This window comes from Accipiter gentilis, chromosome 34, assembly GCF_929443795.1.
Source record: "Accipiter gentilis chromosome 34, bAccGen1.1, whole genome shotgun sequence".
Classification (NCBI taxonomy): domain Eukaryota; kingdom Metazoa; phylum Chordata; class Aves; order Accipitriformes; family Accipitridae; genus Astur; species Astur gentilis.
Genome location: NC_064913.1, coordinates 10111372 through 10125615, shown reverse-complemented (window position 1 = coordinate 10125615; position 14244 = coordinate 10111372). Strand labels below are relative to the sequence as shown.

Genomic DNA, 14244 nt, shown 5'->3' with positions numbered 1-14244 from the left:
TCTCAGTCACCAATGTTACATTAGGATGATGAGTCACACTCTTTCTTACTTGTAGTTTGTATATGGATCCTTTTACTTTTTTTTTTTTTTTGATTCTCTCTGCTTTGACTGTAGGTGTTCTGATTCTGTTCAAATATGGTCTGGCAGTAAGTATTGAGAAAGTCTTGTCGTTTATGTGTGAAGGGTCAAACTGATGATTAAAACTTCCAAAGGCTAGAGAGGGAGGGAGTTTCATCATAAGGCTTATAAAACCTTTAACAAGGCTATTAAATAAACAAAGATTTTATGTCAGCTTTCCATTTTGGAGTATTAGAAGGTTGGAACGTTTTCATGGAGGGCTTTCATGGTTAAGAGGCATGACAAATTTTGGAATAGAATTGCTTTAGTTGGGAGAACCTAGAAAGACCTTGTTTTGATTGATGATGAAGAAGTAGCCATCAAATTCTCATGTCTTCAGTTAGAAAAGTGCAAGATTGTCACAGTCATTGTGCCATAGATAGATTATCAGCGATGCAGTGATGATCAATGAACATATTTATGGGAGGACAGATGACTGTATTAACTTAAGCACAGTAGGCAGCTCTTATTAGTCACAATAAGAATAAGTACTAGTTTATATGAATTTTATTTTTTTCTATTCTATCCTACATGCTTTCTTTAAAACTTTTTCTGGAAATGAAAAGTATATTATAAACCAGGAAATATAAAATGTTTTAACCGATTGAAGAAGGTTTAAAAAAAAAAAAAAAGGACTTTTTGGTGGTTCTTGTCAGACCATAGATCAATTGCCAAATACATTCAGGCAGTTTCCTAGTGATGCCCATATTTATGTCCTAAATATGTCAGATCCAGACAGTTTTCTTCAGTTTTTTTTTGGTCTGCCATTTTCTAGTCTTTCTAGTATACTGACCAAGACGAGGCTAAAATATGGCATAGGAAAGCATCTTCAAAATCATGGTGGTTATTATACTAAATCACGTGATGGAGAATTTTCTTTGTCACAGTAAACTGATTGGACTCTCAACACACATTGTGTTCCCAGGACACACCAGTAACTCTTATCCACTTTATTTACCCACTTTCACTTGAAAATGTAGTTATTTCTTGAAATAGAAATATGCATTGTCATATATACATAAAAAGGTCTGCCTCTCTTAATGGCCCCTGCAAAGTTGTTTCATGGTCACAGTACATAATATACACCCCTACTTTTGGGAAAGGAAATTAATGGAAATTTTTTGTAGTGAAAGGCATAGGATATGGGACATACAGTTTTTTAAGTGCACTAGCAATAGTTTTTATGTGTCCTGAGAATGCATTTTCTTAATAAATAACATTCAATGTAGAGATGTTTGAAAGATGAGAAACCAAAGTTAATCGTTTTATATAGTTTACAGACAGAAGCGTGATACTGCAGATATTTGATACTTTACAGAATCTGAATTCATGATAGATGAATGTTGAGGAATGGTTAATGGAACAGGGTCACAAGTCTGTGTAGGTGCTGTGCAAGCAAGAAGATTTCTGCTGAGACAAGACGGCGACAAAAGTAAGGAACTTGGTGAAGAGAAGTTGTGGTTGAAGAAATGTAAAAATAAGTAGCTTGTGACCGCGAATACGTGCAGTATGTGAGTGTAGCCTTTTTATCATGTAACCAATAAGAGAATGGCTAGTAGACATATGTTACAGAAATCATATAAAAGAACCCTGTTAGAAATAAAGATTGAAGACGCTTGCAGGATCTCATATTGAGTGTTCCGTGTCTTCCCTGCTCGAAACTCTCCGCAGATGAAAGTATCTATATGCACTCAGATGATGAGATTGTGTTTTCAATATTTGTAAGAGTGGTATTAATTTGTGTTTAAAGAATATGACAGGTATGTTTCAGCATTTAATTTTAGTTGAACTTTTAACATTTTTAAGTTGTTTTTCAGTCCTCTGCTGACTGATTTTGCCTAAAAAAAAGAGAAAAGAAAAGTTTGCTTTAGATTAAAAGAATAAAATAAATCTCTTGTTCTTTTATACTTCCCCTGTCTTCCTGAAGGTTCAGGGGAAAACCCAAAATAAAACACTGTAGGAAACAAAAAATAGAATGGCTAGAGTTACAGTCATTGCTGATAGAGCCTTTGTCATCTTTCTTATATCTTAGTCATCTAGCATGGGGAAAACCTGGCTTCAGTTTTCTTCTCTGTCATAGAAAATACAAGTCTTTCACATCCTAAACATATATTCTCTTTGATCGCACATTTTCCTCCTGATTTTCCAGTTTGATAATTGTTGCTCTTGTGGCCTCTTGGAACAAATGAAATTGATTCCAAGAAAACTATCTAGAGAAAATGATTTGAAGTTGCTAGTAATTTCAAAGTTATCTAAGGTGCAATGTTACACAGTTCAATTTTCTTCAAAACCTATTTTGCAGCTGATATCTTGGAGTCTTTGAGAGACAGTCAAGTTAAAAAATCCCAGCAATGCAGCAAAGTCCGGGGAACTTAGAAGTGATGATGCTTGCAGATTCTACTGTCAGCATGATATTCACCTCCAGAATCTTACCTATGCTTTGCCTTCGGGCTTGGCAACTGATAGATGGAAAAGGGAAAAAACTACATTAAATATCCAGTTTTTACTGTCGGCATATACAAATGCTTTCATATTTTCTTTTTCTGTATGCTTGCTTTCAGCTTATAATATAGCTGGAAAGAAGTGTTAAATGCAGAAAAGAAATTAATATAGACTAGAATATCAGACTAGAGAAGCAGTTAATTCTATTAAATTAATTGAGGGAGAGATTGATTTTTTATCTAATATAACGGTGTGGATGACATTTCATAGTTACTAAGAACAAGTTACCAAAAGTATTCTTTGAATTCATTGTGGTGCTACAGCTGTCCAAGTAAATGAAATATTTCTGGACAAGTTTCTAAGTAAGGGAATTAGTCCCTATTTACATGGCTGTGATTGAGTCTAATATTTTATACCACATTCAAGTGTAAACTCCTAGTTCAGTTTAAAATCACTGTAAATTGGAATAATTTGTTTTCTCTACTGATAAAATTTCAAAATAATGACATAAACAAAAAAGTGCTTAATTGAAATTCAGCTGAACTCTGATTCTATGATTCTGTGAAAGGTAATTCTTAGAATCTGCACCATGTAAACCCCTTGTAATGCACGCACATGAAATCAGCTTTTAGCATTCAGTTACTTCATTAATTTTGTGCACTAGACAAGTGCAAATAATGTGGAGTTGTCTAGGTCTGTTGCTACTTTGGTGAGGTTTTTTTGGTGGAGGAGGCTTTTTTTTAAAAAATTTCTAAAATGCCCTGTTACCAAAGATCAGTATTTTAAATACAGATTTTGAAACCGCTAACCTTTGTTAGCAGTTAGGTCCATAAATAATTTCTTTAGTATAGGGTGAGCTTTAGTTAGCATAAGCAATAAAAACTTGAAAATAAGAGATTGTTCAGGAATTCTAAAATACTGAGACACCGCAACTGAGTTCTTAGCAGATGTCATTATTGCTAAAGTTACTCAGTTGTTTATTGGTTCTAAGTTAGCGTTTTGGTTTTAAGGTGTATTTTACTTATTGACAAGAAAGTTTTACATTGCCATTATCATGTGATTTAAACATATCCTGTAGGTCTGTATGTGATCTAAACTGATATCACACTAGGCAAATCCATAAAAATTGAATCTAAAGACACCTAAAAATTTTGCTTTTTCTAGTGCAATTACCAGAGTGTTATTCTGTTTTAACTTGTTTTGATATACTGTATTTATAAAATATGACATAATTGAATACATACAGGTTAAGAAATAAGTAAATCAAAGATCAGAGAGAAGTAGTCCAAAAAAAAGAAATTTGGAATGCTATATATGAACAGACATAGAATACAATAGAAAAAATACGATTTATAAAACGAGCTGAATTTTACAGCATTCTTAGGTGATATTTTTAACGATATATAAGACCTTTTTCTGAGACTGATTTAATTAGTTACTGATGGCACAACTTTTTTTCTATTTCACATTAGCATCACAACAAAGAATAGGCCTTTGCAGCTCTTGCAAAATCACCAGTCAAGCACACATTACATTGGTGAGCCGTAGAGTAGTTTTTGAATCGTTAATGTCTTATTAAGTGTCAGTGTGATGAATTGTCTTTTGAAAGATGTGGCAATGTATAAGTTGCAATGTATATCACACAACAGTACTTGCATAATGTTCTGCTATCAAACAGTACTTTAAATTCAAGCATTAAAAACATGGAGCATGAAAAATAAAGGTTTAATGAAGGTGGAATATGTTCTGTGTGAGCATCTGAAATATTGTAATTACTGTATCTAATTGTTAAACTATATGTTTCAGATTATTCTTGACTCTGCAATATCTCCTGTGGCTGACAACTTTCAGTATTAATTACCAGCCAGTTCGTTAATTGTATATAGAGAATTTCTCAGTGACAGGCAAAATTCATTCTCATTATTCTTTAACTAGGATGATAACAAAAGAGGCTGCAGTGAAAAAGGTTAGACTATCATCATCAGAAAGCATTCCAAGTCCAGCCAATTGCATCAGGAAGACGTCATATGTTCAGTGGCCGCAATGGAGGCAAACAAAACTACTGGGTTTTTCTGTGCTCAAGGATCTGTGATTACTTGGCAGGTGGAAATGTTCCAGTGTGTCTGAGCCTGCTTACTGGCAATCTGTCTGACAGCACAGATATCCACACTCTCATCAAAATAGGAAATCTTAATCCTGGCAGCAGTTTAAAGGAAAATATGGACAATGACATGGTCGGATTCAACAGCAGATGGTAAATACATTATTTTAAAATATCCAGATATAAACTGTAGAGTGTATCTGTACAGCATGCATCAGTGAAGGATCTCTGCTACATAACCCTTGATGAGGGGTAAGCAAATTATATTAATACAGGAAGGGGAAACATTGAATAATCTAAAGGGACATTTAGCTTACTGAAGATCTTGGCCTATGATCATCATGTTCCAGCACCCTCCTTGGCAATGTAGATGTTCCCACAAAGAATCCGGCTGAAGGTCCTCCACTTTTTTTATTCTCTAGTGATTGTTGAAAACTGGGTCTTGTGCTCTAAGAGACATCTTTGAATCCTTCCACTAGGCAGTTCATATAATACCAAGCCCCCATTAGTAAACAGCAAACCAACCATTTTCTAGTATCCTGTAGACATGGAAGACTGCATTTTTTCAAGTAAAAGTTTTGTAAATAGTCTGGGATTAAACCTTCTCGTACAATTAAAACAATAAACAAGCAAACAAAACCTAATGAAAGTAAGGTAGTCTCAAATAACTGAACTGAAGATACGTACAGTCAGACCAGTGCTTTCTCTCCAGCCTCAAAACCATCAGGTGTAAAAATACTCTCCTTCAAATCTAGTTGGATGATTTAGGAGATGTTATGGTGCAGTATTGATACTGCCATTGGCATGTACATACATTCTGTGGTAATATCGAGTAGCAAGTATGTTCCTACTCATTGATGTCAACTGGACATTTCATATTTACATTAAGAAAATAATTTGGAATTTATGTGCAGAATGTTACTGCAATGTAGGATTCAGTTAAGACTGACCCTTTTAGGTACGTACATCCACATATCAACATATAAGCTTCCCTCATAGCTAACATTACCAGTGGAGCCCAAAGAGCTCTGATGCCTAAGGCATAGTTCAGCTATCTAACCATAGTTTTCGTCAACCTGAAACGTGTCATGCAGTCTCTGGCTGCCATTCCAGCAAGTCTTGGGGTGTCCCATAGGCTCCATGTCACATAGACCAGCCTTGTGTGAGTGAGAAACTACTCAGTGCTGGAAGTGGTACTTGACATTTCTGTTTAGGAAACGACATTCCATGTATAATATCTAGACAGGCAAATCATTATCCTGCTTCTCCCGACTGCATTTTCTGGCTCTTCATTGACTGTAATAGAAGATTAGACACCAAGTTCACACATATATACCTAATACTAGTTTCCTTAATTCTGTATTGAATCCCATCCAACCACCTGTCATATCATCTGTGGATGTGATGCACATCCTTCATCAGCCTGGTCTCAGGTTATGTTGTATTTCTAAACATTTATATTATCACTCTAAATCTCTTTAGTTTCCTTCACTCATACATCTATAAAAAGGAAATTGTTATATGATAAACAGAATATTAAGAATGACACGCAAACCAACTATAGAGAATCAGAAAATTAACAAAATGTGTAATTCAAAATACCATATAAGGACAATAATTATAACTCTTATCAGGAAAGAATTTGAGATATCAGTCAATAAATAATTAAAACACATATTTATTCCTTTCTTATTTTGATCAAAAAAAATGAAGTAAATTAATAGTGCAGCGGTTATCACGAAATTAAGATACTGATGATAGATTTTGAATTTTTGAATATTTATAGCTACTATAACAATATAACTTTTAACAAAGTATACATTAGGTAGAAGAAGGAAGAACATGTGATAAAAAATAAATGTACACAAATATGAATTACATTGCTCCACTATCAGTACCTATCAATAAATTAAACACAGTCTTTGAGAAAATATTTTATATGGGTAGTATTTTCTTGAAGTTACTTTTTTGTCTGTCTGCCTTGTTACAAATTTATGTGTCAAATCTCTTGTTGTCCTTAAGGTTGTAGCCTCCAGAGGGCTACTGCTGTATCTAATACCTGAAGTAAAGCAGTTCTTTCAAAGAATCTTTTCTCCACAGTACTGTTGTATTGCTGCACATATCTGTGTCACCTACTTGCCTCAGCAATATAAATGATAAAAAACCTTACTTTTGTGTAAGTCCTGTTGCTGTTTCTTATTACAGAAAGAATAAACTTTTTGTCTGAAGTTAAAATTGAAATCAATCTAAAAGCACAAAACCTAATTCTAAATTTAAACCTACAGAAGTGTCAGCTTTTCTGCAGTCTTTGTTCCATGCTGCCACTGTTCAGTGCTTAAATACCAGTGACATGATGTGCTACAGTTCATGTTAATATTGAAAGCACAAGTACATGTGAATATTCCTCATTAACATACCCTAAACCCCGTCTCTAATATCAGAACTGTATAGGCATGAAAACTTTATTTAAATTACTCTCTAATCACTTCATTTCTAAGTATCTCTTCCTAATTCCTCTTTTACCGGTAAATTAACTGGCAAAAGAAAGCAGATTCTGAAGAAAAACAGTTTTAAACTGGATCCTTGCACTTTCATAAAATATGCACCTTATTCAGTTGGAATCCCAAGAAGAATCAGTCATTTACTTCTTTTTGATTTCATCTGCTTTTATCTTGAGTATCAATAAAAAGTTCATCCCTCAGGATAACTCCAGTGTTATTGTAACTATTCCACGAGGCAGAATTCTATTAATTTTGGGTAATCCCTCAGATCCTTGAATTCAATGAACGCTGTGTTTGTGGATCTAAGAGCAGAATGTGTATTTGTACATCCTGTGGAGGACTTCTGGCAGTCAGGACAGCTTCTTTCCTTCTTTGTTGTCTCAAATACCTACGATTCTCGTGCCTATTCTCATCTCCAGGACTCTTCACCATTAGTTTTGTTCTGAAGATGAACTTAGTTTTTCATTCCAGCTACTCAAGTGTCTCTAAGTTTTGTCTCCTTCAGTCTCTCTAAACAAACTGTCGGGCTATAGAAGTTTGTTGTAAACAGAAAAAAGAATTACCAAAGATTATTTTCTCCTAACCCAGTTTTACTCTGCGAATCTTCCTCTTTCACACAGATGCCCTACTTTCAAGTAGCTTAAAACACTTTATAGATGTGTTTATAGTATGGAATTGTTTAAATATGTGGCAAAATGAAACAATGCAGCACTGTAAATAGTCTTTGACTCATCTCCTCCAAAATTCAGTCTCCTAGAGCTCTGAAGTGACACAAGAACATAACACAGAAAAGAACTGTGGAGAAATCCCATAATATGTAAGAATGATGGTAGACATACTGATTACATCAAAAGGTTGGGGTTTCCTTCACTGTAGCTTTACATCCTTTTTTTAAGAAGGGCTCAGGTTAGGCTGACTTGCTTATTTCTTTTTTCATATTACCATTCCATATTTGAATATTTCATATTTCATCAAATATAAAATGAAACCTCTAGCCTTAAAGATTGCAAAATGGAAATAAAAGCCTTTCTGAACTTGAACAAACTATAACTATTACTGAATGTTTTGACAGATTCTGAAATGTTTTGTAATGAAACATAACTAAAAAATCCTGTCCTTTCGTCTTGGTGCCCAGTTAGGTTCCAGTAATAATAATGTGAATTTTAACATTTACTATCTCATTGATGATCAAAGTATATTAGAAAGAAAAGATTATCATATGATGAAGCCTGCACCCTACTGTGTGAAATTTCCAACATTCCAACTTTCTAAGGATAAAATCAAAAGGCTAGGGAAGGTTTGAACAAATGAAGATCACTGAGTATGTCTGAGAAAAATGTGTCCTTGTAGAATATTTTGTTTGTATTTTATCCAGTGACCACTTAATCCAAAATTCATACTACGGCCAGGGAGACAGGACTTTTGTTTGCAGTTGAAAATGCTCTTCACTGGCTACAGGTACGTGATCCTCTTCTTTGCTCTTCAGCCTTTCCCACCTTGCATTTTTTTACTACATTGAGACATATTGTCAGGTGTGAAAACTGAGATACTGGAAAAACACGAAATATTCCTTATATTGTCCTTAACAAAAAACAAAAGAGAACCCTGTTAAGATACTTTGCAATGTATATAACTGAGTCAAACAAGAGAACTCACGTGACTGCAAAAAAGACCCTGTCCCACCAAAGCAAAGTGGCATAAGTTTCCTGCATTCAGTCGCATGGGGGGAATCACCACCACCTCATTTGTCTTAGTTCTCTGAAATACACTTGCTGAGCAAAAGAGTGTCCACCTGAATCTTACTTTTGTTCGGTAATGTATACCTGACATAGGCATTCTAAGTTTGGTCTCCAAAGCTTTTATATCTTTTATAGAAGGGCAGGTGGAATTGGTTGACTAAAAAAGATAGCATTTCCATTTTGAGACCTGGGTGATTCCTAAGTAGGGCAGTAACATTTCCATTTAATAGTAGTGGAGGAAAGAAAGAAGTACATACAACTTTCTACTTAGGAGAGTTAATACTATGTGCCATGTTTTCCCAGTCTTCTGCTTTAGTTATGATGCTGAATCTAAGGCTTTAGTGGATAAACAACTTTCTATGGAGTTTCAATGCATTATACATCTTATTTAAATAGAATAGAATAGAACAGAACAGAACAGTTCCAGTTGGAAGGGACCTACAGGGATAATCTAGTCCAACTGCTTGACTACTACAGGGCTGGCCGAAAGTTAAAGCATCTCATTAAGGACATTGTCCAGTATCACATTAGAGTAAAATGTAGCAAAGGAAGTTATGGTTATATTACAGTTTTAAGCCAGCTGTGAAAAGAAAAAAAAAAAGTAATAGAAAAACTTAGTGAACTCTCCATGTTTCATATTAGAAATGGAAAAAAAAACTTATCCTCAGCTTATTTAGAGAGCCATATCACAATGTGTAACCCTGGGACTTATGTTACAGGAAGTTCTACATATTCTCCTATCCAATACTGGATGCAGCACTGAACAAACCTTTGTGTAGTGTTGTCTTTTTAAAGTGATGATAATCTTATTAGTTGTTCAGTAGTCCAAATGATGTCAAGCAGTGAATGCAACAATGAATCAAAAAAAAAAAATTAAAAAAAATTCTTTGAATATTTGATCTCAATTTTGGTTTTAAGTTTCTTTAAAATATAACTGCAACTGATATCATTGCTTGATCTGGAGGCTGCTAAATTAGAATTTTTCCAATTACCTATCTCAACATTGGCTGTGAGGAAAACTGAAAAGACTGTGTCTGGGTTACGTAGAATTGGGAAACAAGCCCCTGGCATTTTAAGCATGGTGAATATTTATTATGATCATCATCTAGAAGACAGACAGGACCAGTATCAAAGAGCTTGCATTTCTGTATCAAGTACACTGCTGAACTAATTTTAAATTTACTGTATTTGTTACACTATAGTAAGTGTGCTGATGCCTTTCTATAGCTTTACTCTTCTCACCAAATAGCTATGTGAGAATGCAGGAACAAACTACATTAAAGTAGTTTATAAAACAAAGAATCAAACTGTGGAATGAAATACAAAATGACATCTGCTTTTACAGTAAACACTCTTCATGCTTCTTGGAGTGTGTATTAATCAGGGATGTTGTAGCACAACCAACAAAACATTAAGAGAGCAGGCTCTTAGAGAAATATTTGTTACAGGAAGGGTTTCTGAGCTTTACTAGAATATCATTAAGCCCTATACACTTCTCTTAATGGTAATTCAATTTTGCTTTGTTAGAAATAAATCTTAATTATGATGCTTATGTGGTGCTTGTATAGCACTTTGGAAAACCCTGTGTAAAAAGAACAATCACAGACCTGTTCTATAATAACAGAGAATGAAAACAGAAAACAAAAATCTGTCATAAATCGCCTGCATACAGAATAAATGGTGATAGAGCTGAATCCTTTATTCTTACTGTGTGAACTGAAAAAGGCAAAATGTGATTTCATCCACTTACAGATAATGATTGGCACTGTATCAAGAAAATTGCTCAGCTACCAATATAAATCCCTAAAGAGAGCATCATTATTCAATGAAAATGTACAATTTAACTTTTAAAAACCCACCAGAAGTGACTGTGCTTTCTTATATTGTTTTATATGTAAGATCCATTTTAAAAGAATGAGGATCTTGTGTTTAAGAACATAATAAAATTACATTAGTGAATACAGATTTTTTTCTGATACATTACTATGCAGTAGTAATTCAATGAAAGAGAATACTAGTGTCTGTCCTCCCCTGTGTCCATCGCCCTGCCCCGGCCCCATTTTTTTCTGGATACATATACAGTAAAATCATAGGAAATGCATGTTTTACATGGGGAGATGGGTTGCCTGGCAACAACATCAGTGTCAATTTCTCTTCAGTATGTAGTATGTGTCCATGTCTAGAAAGCTATTTATCTTCATTAGACCTAGAGTAATTTAGGTTGTCAAGTCTCTGGTGACTATTAGGTATCTGATAACCATATATTTCGTGCTCAACCAGATGTACTTACAAGCAAAATAAAAACAGCATAAACTTGCATATTTCCAGATGATGGCATCATTAACAGTGGAGTGTCGTCACCCTCTCCTTTGTTCCCTACTCTGATTGGTACCCATTAAGGAAACTGTGCCAATGGAAAGTGAAGACCAAGTGACTTAATTATCAACCTTCCTTTTAACAGTGGCATTGTTCTAATTATGACTGTCTGAGGGTAACGCTGTCTCTTGCATTTCAGTTAAAAATTCTTAAGATGTTTTTTTCCAGTGTATTGCCCAATAAAGCTGACAAACTGATTAAAGTTACTAAAGGCAGCTCGGGACCACTATGTATGCAATTTCACTCTATTTGAAAAAAAAACCACCAACCAACCAAAAACCCCCCCCCGAAACATCCCCCCCGCCCCATCTCTACATGTCTATTTATGTCTATATAGAGATACTGTATATATATACACATATATCTATAAACATGTATGTATGCACATATGTGTCTGCATATGTATATAAAACTCCCTGATATTTCTGCCCCACAGCTGGGCTGCAGTTGCAATACAGAAATTACCAACTATGTCACAGTCATCCTGCAGTGATTTATTACTCTTCAGAATAAAAAAGATACGCTGTTGATCATAAGGTTTCTCAGGTGACATAGAGAATGACACCTCTCATATCCATAAGATTTACAAAAATACTTGCGTAAATGTTTACATTTGAAGGTGTTTCTTACAGTGTCATTAATTATATCTAGCTTACAAAAGCTTAACAGTAGACATTCTTAAGAGAATTCTCTTAGAGAAACATAAAGAGGCTTAGAGCCACTTGGAACAGGAAGGGAAAAAACAGTTTATTCTTATTTAACCTGACCCTTTTACCCTTGTTGAATATGCTGCTGACAAAAGAGAGACTTTGTACAAAAATATCAATGCTAGCCATTTAAATGCTGCTAACATATTTGTGGAAATTAGTTTTTTTCTTTATCTTTTTCAATATGCAATGTGAAGTATCACAACAGATGAAATGGAAACAAATTGGAAATTCTGTTCTTTTAAATAACCTTATCTTACTTATATATACTATGCTTTTTGAACTGAACAGCATAGCAGGGGACTGTTGGAAGCAAAAAAGGGAGGATTTGTGCATGGAATATTTAGATCAAATATAAGTATTCTATTTTTTTTAGAGTTAGTCTCCTATTGTTATGTGTTTAATTTGAATATCTGAGGTGACATACAGTAGCCTATGTTCAACAGTAGTTCTAAATGTAAGATTATCCTACATTTGATAATTGTTTAAGAATGTTATGTTTAAGCAGATGGAAATTTAATATATAAAAAATAATCAGTTTGGAAGGGGGATAGGAATTACTATAAACTATGAACAGGACTTCAGAAAGAAGGAGAAAAGAAAGAAAAACACTCAGAGATAGTTTCTGACTCTATGTGTGCATATCAGCTTCATATTAAGACATCAATGTAGGTGTCTGCATGTGACATGAAATAATGGAGTTCAACATCCTGAAGGGAGCGATGAAAGCAAGTAGCAGGGTTTAGCACCCTGAACTTCATCAGATTTTGGTTGATTCAGGAAGTGGTAGGTGGGATCTCATGGGAGGCAGCTCTGAATGGCAAAGGAGAGCAGGAAAGCTGTCAGGTCTTGAAGGACAGCATCCTTCAAGTGCAAGAAAAGTCTATCCTGACACCCAGGAAAACAAGTAGATCAGGAGACTGACTTGGCTAAGCAGGGAGCTCATATCCTGATGATATGAACCTGAGCTTGATCCTGATGCTGTGGTCCTGTGTGAGATAGATGTCTAAACCTCCATGATAGTCAGTGGAAATCCATAGCTCAATTCATTTATTTGAAGCTAGGCATCCAGGGCCATTTGAGTTCCCCTAATTTATTCAGTATATCTATATAGGACTAGCAGAACTTATAGGAGACCTGTGTCTTTCTGGAGTGGCAGCTGGTGGCCAAGCGGGATACCACATCGCATTTTGAATGCTACACTGTATTTCTGGGCAAGGGAATTGAATGCTTACTCAACAGAGTAAAGAGAGACTGAAGAGTAGCTCAGTTTATCTTGTAGCACGTGCTAAGGATGGGATTGCATGTCCAAGCATGGATGTTTAAGTTTCCTTGAAATGTCCTAATATTACACTTGGTCTCCAGTAGCTAATCCTCAAGTGTGCAGGTATTTTACTGGCCCTTTGTCAGATATATCAAATACCCTTATTGTGAAACACTGCTCGATGCGTATATTTAGTCAATTGACTTGAAGCTTGTTGGGGTAATTATTGTGTCAGTTCTACTGACTAGATGTGTTAACTATAAAAAGAACTTAGACACTTCTCATATATAGATTTCTACATGTAAATGTCTCAGTTTTGAACTGAATCACTGAATCTAATCCAAGTATACCTATATATTTTAATAATAAAGATAATTCTGACTTTGGAAAAGAAACACCATGCTTATAATTAGGATGGTAATAGAATTGTCTGCAGTAACGCAGTAATGGAAAAGCTATAAATTTATCTGCAACAGCTACCTTATATAAAAGGTAGATGGTGATGTATTCATATTGCACAATTAAAAGGTAATTTCATGATAATTCAGGAAAAGACTGTTGGCATCTAATTAATGATATTAAACATTATTGGTGATGTACATTTATGGTAAGACAGTAAATTAGAAAATGACTTGGAATTTCATGTTAAATATCAAGAAAGTAATTCTGGTTGATGTACCAAAAAGAAGAGGCAGTAACTAGATTGCAGTCTGGAAACATGTACCTGAGTGCAGGTAGCTAATAAGAAGGTTATTTAAACACTAGTTACAATATGATCAAATACTGTGAGAATGAAACTAGATACAATTTAAAGAGATAAGATTTTTTTTAAAGTGTAAATAACAGATTCATCAGCTCACCAAGTCTTTGGAGAATTCTTAAACACTTGTAAATTTTAAAGCAAAGCATCCATTCTTCCCCACAGAGATAGGCTTTCATTCAGATTAGAATTAATTAAATGAAGTCCATTGGACTGAGATTTAGATGTGTAAGGATG

At 34.6% G+C, this 14244-nt stretch overlaps 1 protein-coding gene across 2 annotated transcripts in view; it reads left to right on the top strand.

Annotated features, from left to right (window-relative positions):
- Positions 1 to 14244, top strand: part of MGAT4C (MGAT4 family member C) — a 402472-nt gene that overhangs the window by 154615 nt on the left and 233613 nt on the right. The gene's annotated exons all lie outside the window — the stretch shown is intronic.